Here is a 14,506-nt window from a genome sequence, read left to right as displayed (position 1 = left end):
ATTATTATATGTTGTCAGACATGTTTCAGTAGAATTCATTCAGAAAAATACTTTACTTGAATCAGTTTGTGGTTAACCAGTTTGATTGGGGATGTAAGTTGTAAGTTTATTCTACTAATTTTTTTTTCTGTTAGAGAAAATTAAATAGAATTTCCTTTGGCGGGAGTGAAACAAGTTTAATCTCTATTTTGACAGAATGGATTAAGTGATTTGTGACATTCTAGTTATATATTTGAGAACTTCTGTGGTGCTAAACTAACATTTATGTAAATCAGATGACTTTTGAGTGGCAAGATAATGCTTTAAATGAAAGTAATTATACTTCATTTAGAGATATGATTTAAACCATTTTAGGAATAAACTCAGTGCACTTGGTGTTTAAAATTACGAGGTAAAAATATGAAATAAAAGTGTGTGAAATGGAATATTTATTGTTTTTATTTTAAATGTTAATGTTACCATTTTGAGTAGCTAGAAAGTATTTGATCCAAGTACTTTATTTCTTGCTGTCAATAATTACAAACTGTGGAGGTGTACTATATAGTTCTATGAGGTGAATATGGATGGGATCCTTATCCTTTAGGAATCTCCTTCACCACTTAGGAAAGGAAAGATTTTAGTTTATATGCATTATTTTTTATTTTTATTTTTATTTTTTATTTATTTTTTTTTATCCTCACCCGAGGATATTTTTCCATTTTTTTTTTTTTTTGTACAGATAGAGTGGGAGGGAGAGAGAGGAAGGGAGAGAGAGAGAGAAACATCGACGTGAAGGGACACATCGAGTGGCCGCCACCTGCACGAACAACCAGGGCCGGGGACAAACCGCAACCGAAGTACGTGCCCTTAGCGGGAACCGAACCCGGGTCTCTCCGGACCGCAGGCCGACGCTCTAACCGCTGAGCCAAACTGGTCAGGGCTATGCATTATTTTTTAGAAGACGGAATCTACTGAACATGTTGAGGAGTCATACATTGGTAATAGTCTAATTGTTATTCTCATAGAACAGTGATCCTTGGGCCCAGGGTGTTGTGGAAGAATCTGATTCCCAGATGTAAAAAAGAACCCAGAGCTGCATGATACAGATAAGGAGCTGGAAGTATATTATCTCTGGGGGTTGCCTTGATCACAGCTCCTGTTAAATCTCAAGATTATTTGTATCCTACTTTTCCTTCATTTATGTATTATCTAAAAGGAGTGCCATTGTTATGAAGGTTAGCAATATATGGATATGTATCATCTCATTAAAAAAATGCCTTGACATTTGTAAATATTTGATCATTTTAGAGTGATAATCTTGATTGTCTGAATTTCAGTCATGGCTGTTACTGATTGGCTGGCTTTAAAAAATGTGACCAGTGAAATAGTTGTCCTTGATCTATTAAAACTTACTCTAGTAGTTATTGTTTTCATGATCACAGAACAATCAATCATTTCCTAATATTATGGGAACTTTTTTTTTTAGGTTTCTATGTTCTTTTGTTTTTGTTATATGTTTTGTTTCTTTTAATCTTATATACATTTTAAACAGCACAAGGCATTCTTATTGTTTTATATTTTCAGTGTTTATATTTGCTTATATATAGTATTTATGTTTTTTATTGTTCTTTATTCTTTTCTGCATTTCTCAGTTGCCTGAAGAACAATGTCCTTTAGAGTTTCTTTATGTTTGGATATGATGGTGATAAGATCTCAGATTTTTTTTAAATACAAAAATGTTATTTCACTTTATTTTTGAACAATATATTTGCTGGGTAAAGAATTCTATGTTGGTGCTTTCTTTTAGATATTGATTTGTTTTAAGAGGAATGACTTTTGGAAAGCTACCTAAGTAACCTACTTTTTGTAGAATTATGCTTCTCTTCAAAAGAAATCTTATTAGGGATGAAGTATTCTTGATTAATTATCAATTGTTATCTGTTTTTTGATCATTTTTTTTCTTGAGATTAAAGGCAGAGGAAAAAAACAAATTTGATTTGGTTACTTAGATTTGAAAAACCACTGAAGTTTGAGGAATTCCAAGATGGCTGCAGAGTAGGTGGAAGCTACACTCATCTGCTCCTGGCACCAAACCAGATTTACAGCTAAATTATAGAGCAATCAGCCTGAATAACCAACTGAAGTCTAGCTGAACAGAAGTATTATAACCAAGGATTTATAGAAGAAGCCACCTAGAGACTGGAAGAAGGGCAGAGATGTGAAAAGGACTGGCTACTGTACCCATGTGTGGCAGTTGAGAAGCTGGAGGGATATTTTGACTGCAAACCTCCCTTCCCCCAGGAGTGAGGGATTGCCAACCTAGAGCAATAGAGACGGAAAGAGGAGCCCACAGTAGCATCTGGTGGTGAAAAATCAGTGGGTGTTCAGTCTGCCTGGAGAGAAGGGAGTCTGCTAGAAACTCAGATGCCACCTCCCCAGGGTTGAGCACTCCTGTTGTTACAGCACCAGCCTGGAGTGTGCACTGCCCCATCCTCCAGCTCTTGGCAACACCATTCTGCGACGCTTGTGTCCTGCAGAGGGGTCTGCTGGCTGCACCCAGCAGGGACCTTTTGGATGTACTTTTTCTGGAGAAGCTCTTGGCAGAAACTCAGGCAGTGATTGAACTGTGTAGCTTTGGAAAGGGGACCATTCTTCCCCACCTTGAGTTCAGAGCTGGCCCCACCCCCTATTGAATTACTACTGAGTTTGTTTTCCCATTCTGTGGACCCACCCTGTTGAGTTCAGTTACACAGGGGTATCAGAGTGCCATGCAGAACTGGGGCTTTTGGAGTGTTTCCTGGGGAGGCTTTAGTCTGGGAATCAGAAGGGTGGGTGCTGAGTTGTTTGGCTACATTGTGGGGGAGTGGTGAGGCACTCCTCTTTCCCCTTTGAGCTCAGCTCATGCTATCCTGGGCGGGGGAAGAAGTACCTGCCCCCTTTCTACAAGCTTGCTGGCAACACCCCATGGGAGACTGTTTGGATCGGGCCTCCCACGTCCGGGTGGCCCTGCTTGGCTGAGCTCAGTTCTTCAAAGGGAAGGGGGTGCTATTCAGAGCTGGGACATTTGGAGCATGTCTCCCTCAGAGGTTCTTGTCTGGGACCAGGCCAAAGTGCTTGGCTCCCTCCTGTAGGCTCAGTCTGCACTGCCTCCAAAGGGAGACTTTAAAAAAATCCTCACCCAAGGATATGCTTTTTTAAAAATATTTATTTTAGAGAGAAGACGGGAAAAAGAGAGGGGAAAAAAAACACCAACATTGGTATGAAAAATAAACATCAATCGATTGCCTACCCTATGTGCCCTGACTGGGAATCGAACCCACAACCTTTTTGATGTACAGGATGATGCTCTAGCCAACCGAGCCACCCAGCCAGGGCCCAGTGGGAGACTCTTTAGATCTGTCCTCCCGAGTCTTGTTAAGCTTACTCCTGCAAAGAAGATAGCTGGCTGCACCCAACCTGAACCTGTGACATATTCCTCCTGGGGGAGCTAGAGTTGAAGACTCTGACGGAGCCTGAGTGTTTTGGCTCTGGAGTAGGGGTCACTTTCCCCTCATTAATTGCCTGATCATGTGACTCCACATCCCACTAGCTAGGTCCTTCCAACCCTGGTCACCCCATCCTACCCAGCTTGAGACCTGTGGAAGGGTTTGTGCATTGTAGCCAGCCTGTACCCACCCACTCTATAGTCTTTCTTTGGAAGGTTCTGGAGGAAAACCAGGCAACCTTTAGGGGAGGCGGAGTAGCTGACCTTAGGGAGCCTCAGATCTTTTATAGTTCTATTTCCATCTCTAAACTGGACAAAGCCAACCCTTGTACACAGATTGGCCCCACCTATGCACATTCAGGCCCAGTAGACACAGCCACAAACAGTGAATAGCATGGTAGCTCCAGACAGGTAGCTCAAGGCCTGTTATACACAATGTCTGACATAGACCTGTACCTGAACCCCAACCAGGTAGACCCAGAACCAACACAACCTGTAGGGCAACCCAACTAGCCAAGCAAGTGGTACACCCAAAGCGGGACTCCCGCAGGCACCAGAGCCTGCTGAGAACAATTTTGCCTCAGGGGAAAGCCCCTGCACAGCAACTCAAACATTGTGATTGAGGTTTATCCTTGTAGTCAGCCAGCCTGAAAGGTTAATTCCACCCGTGAAAAGGCCAACAGCAATCAAAACACAACTACAGCAGGAGGGTGCACATAGCACACAAGAAACATTTCTGGAGCTCTGAGCTCAGGTGATCTGGAAGATTGTGCCACTGAGCTCAACAAGAAACCTACATCGTAAAGCCATTATTATAATTTTGAGAATCATAGCAGATCTACTTAATACACAGAGACAAAAGAAATATGCCCCAAATGAAAGAACAGGAGAAATCCCAGAAAAATTATTAGAATAAATGGAAGCAACCAAAATAGCAGATACAGAGGTTTTTTTTTGTTTTTGTTGTTGAATTGAATTTAATGAGATAGTGCATGCAAAACAGCTGAGTGCCTGGGCCATGGTGAGGACTCCTGAGAGGGATCAGACTCCACAGAAGCTTAAGAGCCAAGAGCTGGCTTGGCCCTCATTTAGACACAGAAACTAAGAATGCTTGACTCTAGGATTTCTTTTGCAAGGGAATCACTCTGTCCTGTGGTTCCTTTAGGCCACTAAGCTAAATCAGAGAATACTTGCCTGACCAGGGATAAAGAGCAGCTGCTGTCTTGGGCTCCAGATAAAGCCCTAACTCCTAGGAATCCCCTCCTGAGGCTGTGAGGACCCTTGCTCCAGCTGGCTTGTGTCAGCATTGAACTGTGAACCACCCTGACCCCACCTGACCCCTTGAATATGCTTATAAGGATATTCAAGGACCTGAGGGGAAGAATGGATGGTCTCAGTGAGAACTTCAACAAAGAGATACTAAGCATTAAAAAGGACATGGAAGTCATAAGAAAGAACCAGTCAGAAATGAAGACTACAGTACCTGAAATGAAAAATACACTAGAGGCTCTGCTGGTATGGCTCAGTGGATTGAGCATCGTCCCATGGACTGAGAGGTCCCAGTTTGATTCCCATTCGGGGCACATCTGGATTGCAGGCTCGATCCCCAGGAGGGGACATGTAGGAGGCGGCCAGTTGCTATTTCTCTCTCACATCAATGTTTCTGTCTCTCCGTTCCTCTCTCTCTAAAAATCAGTGAAAACATATTTAAAAAAAGAATACACTAGAGGAATCCATTAGATGAAACAGTGCATTGAGTCAGCTCTTTAGAAGACAAGATAACAGTAAGCACCCAAACAGAGCATCAAAAAGAAAAGAGAATTTTAAAAAATGAGGGAAGCTAAGGATCCTCTGGAACATGGGACAACGTCAAGTGTAACAACATCCATATCATAGGGGTAGCAGAAGGAAAAAAAAGTGAGAAAGGGATAGAGAACCTGTTTGAAGAAATAAAGACTGAAAATTTTCCTAACCTGGTGAAAGAAAAAGTCACACAAATTCAGGAAGCACAGAGAGTCCCAATTAATATGAACCCAAAGAGACCCAAACCAAGACACATTATAAGTAAAATGGCAGATGTTAAAGACAAAGAGAGAATCTTAAAAGTAACAAGCAACAAGAGAAAGACAGCTACCTACAAGGGAGCTCCTGTAAGGCTGTCAGCTGATTTCTCAGCAGAAACACTTCAGGCCAGAAGGAATTGACATGAAATGTTCAGTGAATATAAAAGATCAATGAAACCAAGAGCTGGCTCTTTGAAGAGATAAACAAGATTGACGACTCTTTAACCAGACTCATGGAGAAAAATATGAGAGGACTTAAATAAGTAAAATCAGGAATGAAAGAGGTGAAGTAACTAGTGACACCACAGAAATACAAATAGTTGTAAGCAAATACTACAAACAACTATATGCCAACAATTGGGCAACCTGGGCGAAACGGATAAATTTCTAGAAACATACAATATTCCGAAACTGAATCTGGAAGAATCAGAAATTTTGAATAGCGCATTTACAACTAATGAAATTGAAGCAGTAATAAAAAAATCTCCCAGCTAACAAAAGTCCTGGACCGAATGGCTTCATAGGAGAATCTTACCAAACATTCAATGAACTGGCACCTATCCTCCTCAAGCTATTCCAAAAAATTCAAGAGGAGGACAGAATTCCAAGCTCATTTTATGAGGCCTAATTCCAAAACCAGACAAAGACACTGCAAAGAAAGAAAATTATAGACCAGTATCCCTGATGAACAGAGATGCTAAAATCCTCAACAAAATATTAGCAAACCGGATCTAGCAATACTTTAAAAAGGTCATATTCTTTGACAAAGTGGGATTTATTCCAGAGATGCAAGGTGGTACAGTATTCACAAACCAATAAATGTGATTCATCATATAAACAAAATAGAGTATAAAAATTACATGATCACATCAATAGGTATAGAAAAAGTATTTGTTAAAATACAGCACCCATTAATGATAAAAACTCTCAGCAAAGTGGGACTAATGGGATCATACCTCAACATGATCAAGGCCATATATGACAAATCCACAGCCAATATCAAACTCAATGGGCAAAAACTATAATTCCCCTAAGATTGGGAAAAAGATAGGAATGTCTGCTCTCACTGCTTATTCAACATAGTTGGAAGTACTAGCCACAGCCATGAGAAAAGAAGAAGTAAAAGGCATCCAAATTGGAAAGGAGGAAGTGAAACTGTCATTATTCACAGATGACATGATATTGTACATAGAAAACCCTAAAGTCTCCACCAAAAATCTACTAGATTTAATAAATGAATTCGGCAAAGTAGCAGGACACAAAATTAATGTTCAGAAATCAGTGGCATTTTTATACACCAAGAATGAACTATCATAAAGAGAAATTAAGAAAATAGTCCCATTTACTATTGCAACAACAAAAAAATAAGGTAGCTAGGAATAAATTTGATCAAGGAAGTAAAAGACCTGTACTCGGAAAATTATATATACTACTGAAGGAAATTGAGGAAGATACAAATAAGTGGAAGGATAGACTCAAACTATCATAGAAAGGTTATTTACAAAGTCACAAGAGGTAGATGTGAATTGTAGAAGAAATGGATTCAGAAAACAAGTTACAATGGCAAAAGAATGGCCCTTAGAGCTTAGAAAGAGAGAGGCAAGGAAAACAAAACTGGAGGGATGGTGGTGGGTAACAGCTCAAGGTGTGCGCCATAGAGAGATCTGCACTGGGTCCTCAGTCTTGAGAGTATTTACTTGGAGGTGGAGGTGGGGGGGATCCCAATAGAATATTCATCAACTTCCTAAGTGTGTCTTTTTAGGGTTGTGGTCTCTACTGATTGGTTGGTGCTAGGGGTCGTTAGTCAATGCACTCAGTCCTGATGTCAGCCATACTGTTGCATGTCTCATTGTGCTGCTTTTCTGGGTTTGGAGCTGAAACACAAGTGAGGCCTAGATTTATCTGATGCATGTCAGAACCTCATTGTTCTGGGGGCTTAATGCTTAAGGTCTATTCTTCTGCTCCTTTGTTTATTCCTCCTCTAAGGGGATCTAACCCACATAACTAGCAACACTCCAGGGGAGGAAAGGTCAAGGGAGGATCCACACTGCATGACCAGTGATATGAAGGGTCAGGGTGAGACAGGCCAGTAAACCAGGACAAGTGGAATAGGGAAACAGAGACAGATAGCTGAACAAACTGGCAAAGCAATTTACAGCAGAGTCAGAAGGTCACCTCCGTAGAAATAACATCTAGGCCTCAGTTGTATTTTAGCTGAAGACCCAGAAAAGCAGCAAAACCAGGTGAGTGACACGAGGAACAAGTTGTTGTGACTACTGACTCCCTGCCCTGACACTGACCTGATTAGAGGCTTTCAAAATGATCTTTGTATAGTTGTAATATTACACCTTGACATATGGAAATAGTCTGTGTCTTAGGTGTTTATTATATACTTGGAAATGTTCTAAGAACATGCCTGAAGTTACTTTCTTCCATTTTGGCCCATTTATTGATTGGAGTACTTACTTTGATTCAACCTAGTATAGTACGTTTTAGTTTTGGCTCTTTCACAAACTAGTTTTGTGATCTGGGCGGGCAAGTCAGTTAACTAACAAGGATCTCAGCTTCCTCATCAGGTAAATAATAAGTAATATTTGTATAGTACTTTATATTTAACTTGGCAGTTTTATTTACATTTTGATTGAATGGAAAGGTTCAAAACAATTTATTCAGTGCTCTGCACTAGGTACAGATAACTCTAACAAATGTGCTATTGTTGCATTGTTATACATTAGCTGAGTTATGGTAATATGCATGTAAAAAGCTAAATTCCATTCTTTGAATAAAATTCTTTAGGAGTAGAATAAGTGAAACACTTGGCATGGAAGTTCAGAGAGAGCATCATAGGGAGAGAGCATCATAGGGAGAGAGCATCATAGGGAGAGAGTACCCTTTCTCAGATTCTTGGTAGATGAAGTGTTATCTCTCATTAGAATGCAAGCTCCAGGATGGCAGGGTTTTGTCTTCTTTGTTCACTGTTGTATTTCTGCTCCTAGGACAGTGCCTGGCATATAGGAGTCTCAGTAAATACTTGTTACATGAATGAATGCGTGAACAAGTGAGTCAGAGAAGAGAGGGCAAAGGGCACCTTGAAAGAGGAAACAATGATCTAAATTTTTATCTCAAAGTCTAATGTCATACAGCCTCAAAGGTCACCTGATGGAGAATGTTTCAACATCTGGTTTAAATGGATTTACTTTTCTCATGCTAATCAATTGCTCAAAATTATTGCCACATTTTAGTTTGCTGTATCTATGTTGGGATTATGATGTTGTTACATAATTTTTTGTTTTTCTTGGAGCTTTTCTGATTTTTTTCATTTGAGAGAAGCAGCATATGCCATCTTTATAATTTTGCTAATAATGTCTTCTAGCTTCTTACTCATTTTGTCTGTTTCCTAGAATTTATGTGATTCTTCTTTGAGAGGACATTCTTTAGAGCTTCCTAATTTCTTGTTCTAATGTGGATTCATTGCTTTTTAGGTTTGCTGTACAGCTGCATCCTTGGCATTTCTTTTCACTGGACTCCTGGGTTAGTGCCACTATTTTCTTGTATATTTCCTATTTCCTTGTTTTTCACCCTTGTTTTGTATTCTTCCTAAACTATCTTCTTCATTGTACAGGAATAAGAGGTCAACTATTTGAGTCCATATCTGAAAATGTCTTTATTTTGCTTTCACACTTGGTTTGATAGTTGGCTTATGTAGACTTTTACAGCGAAAAAAAGTTTCTCTCAGAGCTTTGAGAGTTTTCCTCCATTATCTTCTACCCAGTGTTGCTCATGTTATAGCTAATGCCTGTCAGAGTCTTATTTGTTTGTAGGTTTCCTTCCCCATCTCTGGAACTCTTTAGACTTTTTCTTTTATCTTGATGTTTCTGATGTTGCAGAAGGAACCAAGGTATGCCTAGGTGTAGGCCTTTTTAAAAAATTAATTATGCTCAGCACTCAGTAGTTCCTTTCAAATAAGTATTTGTGTTTTTCTTCAGCTTTGAAAACATTTCTTTGATAATTTCCTCTCTATTTTTCTTTACTGGCTGGTGAATACCTTCAATTTTATTCTTTTATATTTCTCCTAGATTTTCTTTCTTTTTTTGCCTTTTTGAGGTGTATAGCAAGGGTGGTTTCTTTTTTTTTTCTGACTCTTTACTCAACTTTTCAATTTCACAGTTATATTTTAATTTACAAGAACTCTTTTGTTTTATATTATTCCTTTCTCATAATATCTTGATGCAGAGACATGGATGCAAAGCTTTTCTAATCACTGTAAGAATAATAAGGTTTTGACAAAGTTATTTTCTGTTTCCAGAATCATCTCTGTTTCCTCTGGGGTTATTATTTCACTTGTTCTATTTCTCCTGGTCTTTCCCAAGGCAGGGTTGACCAGCTGGAAGGCTGACTTGCTCTCACAGGAAGCATTGGGACAATGCTTTTGACCGGCAGGTATAATGTTAGGATGAATGGGCTGGGAGCTTGCTTTTAGGGGAAAGGGCCCTCAGAGGCAGTTTTATTCAGTTTCCCTCTTCCTGTCCTCCCCTGCCCCTTGGTTTTGGGATAAATGTCAGAATGCATGTAATCTGTGTGTACAGGGATGGGGGTAAGGGCAGAGTAGGGATGAGGAGCCAGTTCCTGGTCCATTTTCTTCTTTTCAGCCTCTTTGGTTTTTTTTTTTTTAAATCCTCACCCGAGGATATATTTCCATTTTTTGTACAGATAGAGTGGGAGGGAGAGAGAGGAAGGGAGAGAGAGAGAAACATCGACGTGAAGGGACACATCGAGTGGCTGCCACCCGCACGACCAACCAGGGCCGGGGACAAACTGCAACCGAAGTACGTGCCCTTAGCGGGAACCGAACCCGGGTCTCTCCGGACCGCAGGCCGACGCTCTAACCGCTGAGCCAAACTGGCCAGGGCTCAGCCTCTTTGGAAAAAGCTAACCACCTTTATTTTACATCCCCCTTGTTTCTCCTGCTCTGCCCACCCAATAGTTCTAACTTGGATTCCCTCTGGAGTTCACTGGATAATCACTCTTTTTGTTGCACACCCCTCTTTGTCTGCTCTTGGCAGTGACTCTCTCCATAAAAATGCTTCCAAATTTATTACACTCACTGTGTTGATTCTTTTGTTACTAGTTTATTTTGTTTAAAAAGTTCTCTATCAGTTTCAGGGGGAGGAAAGAAATAACTAAGCAAATTAACTACAAATTCAGGTTGATTTTTGAACCTGAATCAATAATATTCCTCCCCCCCTCCCCCCCTGCCTTATGTATACTTTATATACTTTCATACTCTTAGGAGTGTAAATAAGTATAACTGCTTTCAGGAGTAATTTGATCATCTCTTATAGAGTTGAATGTATGTGCCCCCATGGACCCATCCAGCAGTTCTCTGTCTGTACCTGACAGAAAGCTTAGCACAGCCGTACAGTGACTCATATACAAGGATGTTGTCACAACAGGAAAGTAGAAGCACATTTAAATGTTAATCAGCACTAGACCCTGAACTATGTATTGCTATTGTTTTTTCAGTCTCCATAATTTTGTAGCTCTTTGGTGAATACCGACTCAGAGTAGTATTCTGGTTGAAACCTTTTAGGGTACCTGGTACTCCAGCTGTATAGATGAGGCTGACATGAAAGTACCAAATAAATTTTGTGTCTTAAAGCTTATGGAAACTTTCAGTTTGGTACCGAGGAGAAATTTTTAGTATCTACTTTTATCAGGATGAAATATATTTCTGTGATACTGGCTGGGAATGGGGTGAGGGAACACAAAATAATGAAGAGGAAATTCCAGACTCAAGACAGTAACTTCTAAATTATGTGCAGAGTGGGGCAAAAGTAGGTTTGCAGTTGTTTGTGTGGAAAATAATACAGTAGTTAATGAATAATAATATGAGAATGAACTCTGTTTAATGTACTCACAACCGTAAACCTACTTTTGCTCCACCTTGTATATGTATTTTCCTGAAGGCTGGTGGTGGACTTGTTATTTCATAATAAAATATTTGGGGAAATCAAGTTGAAAAAATTTTTTTTTTTTAGTTCTCACTTGAAAACATGTTTTTTATTGATTACTTTAGAGAGAGGAAGAGGAAGAGGGAGGGAGGGGGAGAGATAGAGAAAAACATTGATTGGTTGCCTCCTGTGCACACCCCCACTGGGGACCAAACCTGCAGCCTTTCGATGTATGGGATGGTGCTCCAACCAACTAAGCCATGCCGGCCAGGGCAAGTCAAGTTTTATTTAGTCATCACTTCTTTATTTTTTATTTACTCCTTTATTTTTTTGTTAATCCTCACCTGAGGTGATTTTTCTATTGATTTTTTTCTAGATAGAGTAGAAGGGAAGGAGGGTGGGAGGGAGAGAGAGAGACGCACACACATTGGTTGATTGCCTACTGCATGCCCCTGACTGGGGCTGGGGATTGAACCTGCAACCCAGGTATGTGCCCTTGACTGGGAATCAAACCCAAGACCCTTCAGTCTGTGGGCCAATACTCTAACAATTGAGCGAAACTGGCCAGGGCTAGTCATCACTTCTTTAGAATTGTGAATGACATGTTAAGGCCATTCGGCTTGGTAAATTCTTACTGCTATTGATTCTTAACTCCAGTGACAGACATTTGGTAGATACTGTAAGAATACTCACTCATATAGTATTGCTATGTGTCAGGTACTGTTTTAACTAAAGACATTACATATATTCCTGCATCTAATCTTCAAAAAAGGATTGAACAACCGTATGAGGTAGGAACTGTTATTGTCCCATTTTCCAGATGAGAAACTGAATCATAGACTGGTAAAGTAGATTTGAGGGAACGAAAGGGCTGAAGTTATAGCTAATTGCTAAAGTTGAACTTGGAACACAGACTCTGGAGCCACACTCCCTGGTTTTGAATCCTAGTTCTGTGACATACTAGCTGTGTGAACTTGGGCAGGTTTTTAAACCTCTCTGTGACTCATTTCCTTAATCTGCTAAATGGGATAAGAAAACTACCCGACTTCATTGAGTTGTTCTGAAGTTTACATTTATGTAAAGAGCTAGGAACAGCACCTGGCACATAAAAAGCTCTATGTGTATTTGCTGTTGATATTGTCATCATCGGTCTATCATCCCACTTAGGTAGATGGGAGTGTCTTTGCATTGTGAACATTATATATCAGATGTGTTTGAAAATAATACAGAGGCCCTGGCCGGTTTGGCTCAGCGGTTAGAGCATCCGCCTGCGGTCCGGAGAGACCCGGGTTCGGTTCCCGCTAAGGGCATGTACCTCGGTTGCAGTTTGTCCCTGCCCCTGGTTGGTTGTGCGGGTGGCAGCCACTCGATGTGTCCCTTTCACATCGATGTTTCCCTCTCTCTCTCTCTTCCTCTCTCTCCCTCCCACTCTATCTGTGCAAAAAATGGAAAAATGTCCTCAGGTGAGGATTAAAAAAAAAAGAAAATAATACAGAGGACAATGGAATCAAGGATAGAATCCTAGTATTCACCATTAGCACTTTGAATTATCTTTGTTGATGAAAGGTAACACTGCATACGCTAGAACTTACATTTATAGGTTTAGTGAGACTTTCTTTAATAGAATCAGGCAGTTATTCAAACTGTACTAGGATATTTTATCGTAGTGCCTTAGAATTAATGCCCTGTACATAATAGCCTTTTTAGTAAATGCTTGATTTGTTGTATTTTAAAAATATGTGTTCTGCCTTGATCTTAATTAGGTACTACTTCAAACAGATTTTTTTTTTTCTTTTTTGGTGAAGGCATACCGATTTTTTATTGATTTATGATTTATTTGGAACTTCAAAGTTTCATAGGATTTCATTGTTAATAATAGATGTTTTTGATATGTGTGTATTTCTGTTCCATAAAGTGCTTTTTGGGGTTTACATTTGTGTCTGTGATATTGGACTAATTCATGTTTGACTTTCCTAATCACTTTGTTGCATGTTCCCCCTTTGTGTAATAGATACTAGTTCATATAGGATTTACAACTCCATATATATTGAGTGCTTTTTTGTTGTTTTCTGATCTCTTTTTCAGGAATCTTTTCATGTGGGAAAGGATTTTAAAATGTCTGCCCACTGACCATTTTCACAGTAGAGTATCAATTCTCTTTCTCTTCAGATCAAGGGATTATAAGCAGCGTGTATATATGTATATTTACATATGGTGTAAGTAGTGAAAGCTTTCATTTCGAATCAGTAGTTGTGGGACTTTGTGATAGATTATTAATCTTTTTTTTTTTTTTTTAAGCCAGACATCTGCAATCCAGATTTCATGAAAGACAACCTCTTTCTGCCCTTTTGTATATAATAATGGTTAAAATATTCTAGTTATGTTTCCTAATGTATGTACTTTGTATTGAGCAGATTTGTGTTTTTCTGGAAGAATCCCATAATTTTTTTATTGTTTAAAACCTTGGCTATTTTATATTCTCAAGCCTCCTTTTTTTTGGATGGGATGAGATAGAATGGTGAGGGATGGAAGGGAATTGTTGAGTTGCTCTGCTGTTTTTCCCAGTGTTTTTCTCATGTCAAATACCTGACAGCCCCATTAAATTCTTTTTCCCATGAAGAAGGAGTAACCAGGGGAGAAATTTTGGTCATAAAGAAGTTGGAATCTGAGGCTTGATGGATGTTCAGATAAAGTCTTACATGTAAGCTTATGTATTACTTTTGAGATTTAGGTATTTCAGAGATTGCTACTTAACTCCTCAAGTTTCTCTAAACCATTACTTTTTAGCAAGTGGTTTCAGACGGTCACTACTGTGTGATTGTATCATGTATGTCATAAAAACTAATGGAAATTGAAACGTTGGAGGATTTTTATAAAATGAGAAACCATAATGCAATATTAATACAATTTGGAGTAAATATTTATTAGCTGGGGGAGGCAGTACTAGGAAAATGAAGGAAAAGGAGACTTTTAAGAAATGTTTGTGTACTTCTTTTAAAAGGTGTTCCCTGCCCCTAGTTACTGTACCC

At 39.4% G+C, this 14,506-nt stretch overlaps 1 protein-coding gene across 2 annotated transcripts in view; it reads left to right on the top strand.

The window, feature by feature from the left end:
* STK3 (serine/threonine kinase 3) overlaps positions 1-14,506 on the top strand; it is a 319,871-nt gene that overhangs the window by 40,835 nt on the left and 264,530 nt on the right. The gene's annotated exons all lie outside the window — the stretch shown is intronic.

The sequence above is a fragment of the Molossus molossus genome, unplaced genomic scaffold (genome assembly GCF_014108415.1).
Source record: "Molossus molossus isolate mMolMol1 unplaced genomic scaffold, mMolMol1.p scaffold_m16_p_16, whole genome shotgun sequence".
NCBI classification, from domain to species: Eukaryota; Metazoa; Chordata; class Mammalia; order Chiroptera; family Molossidae; genus Molossus; species Molossus molossus.
The sequence above is the reverse complement of the archived record's forward strand: the minus strand, read 5'-3'. Positions and strand labels throughout refer to the sequence as shown.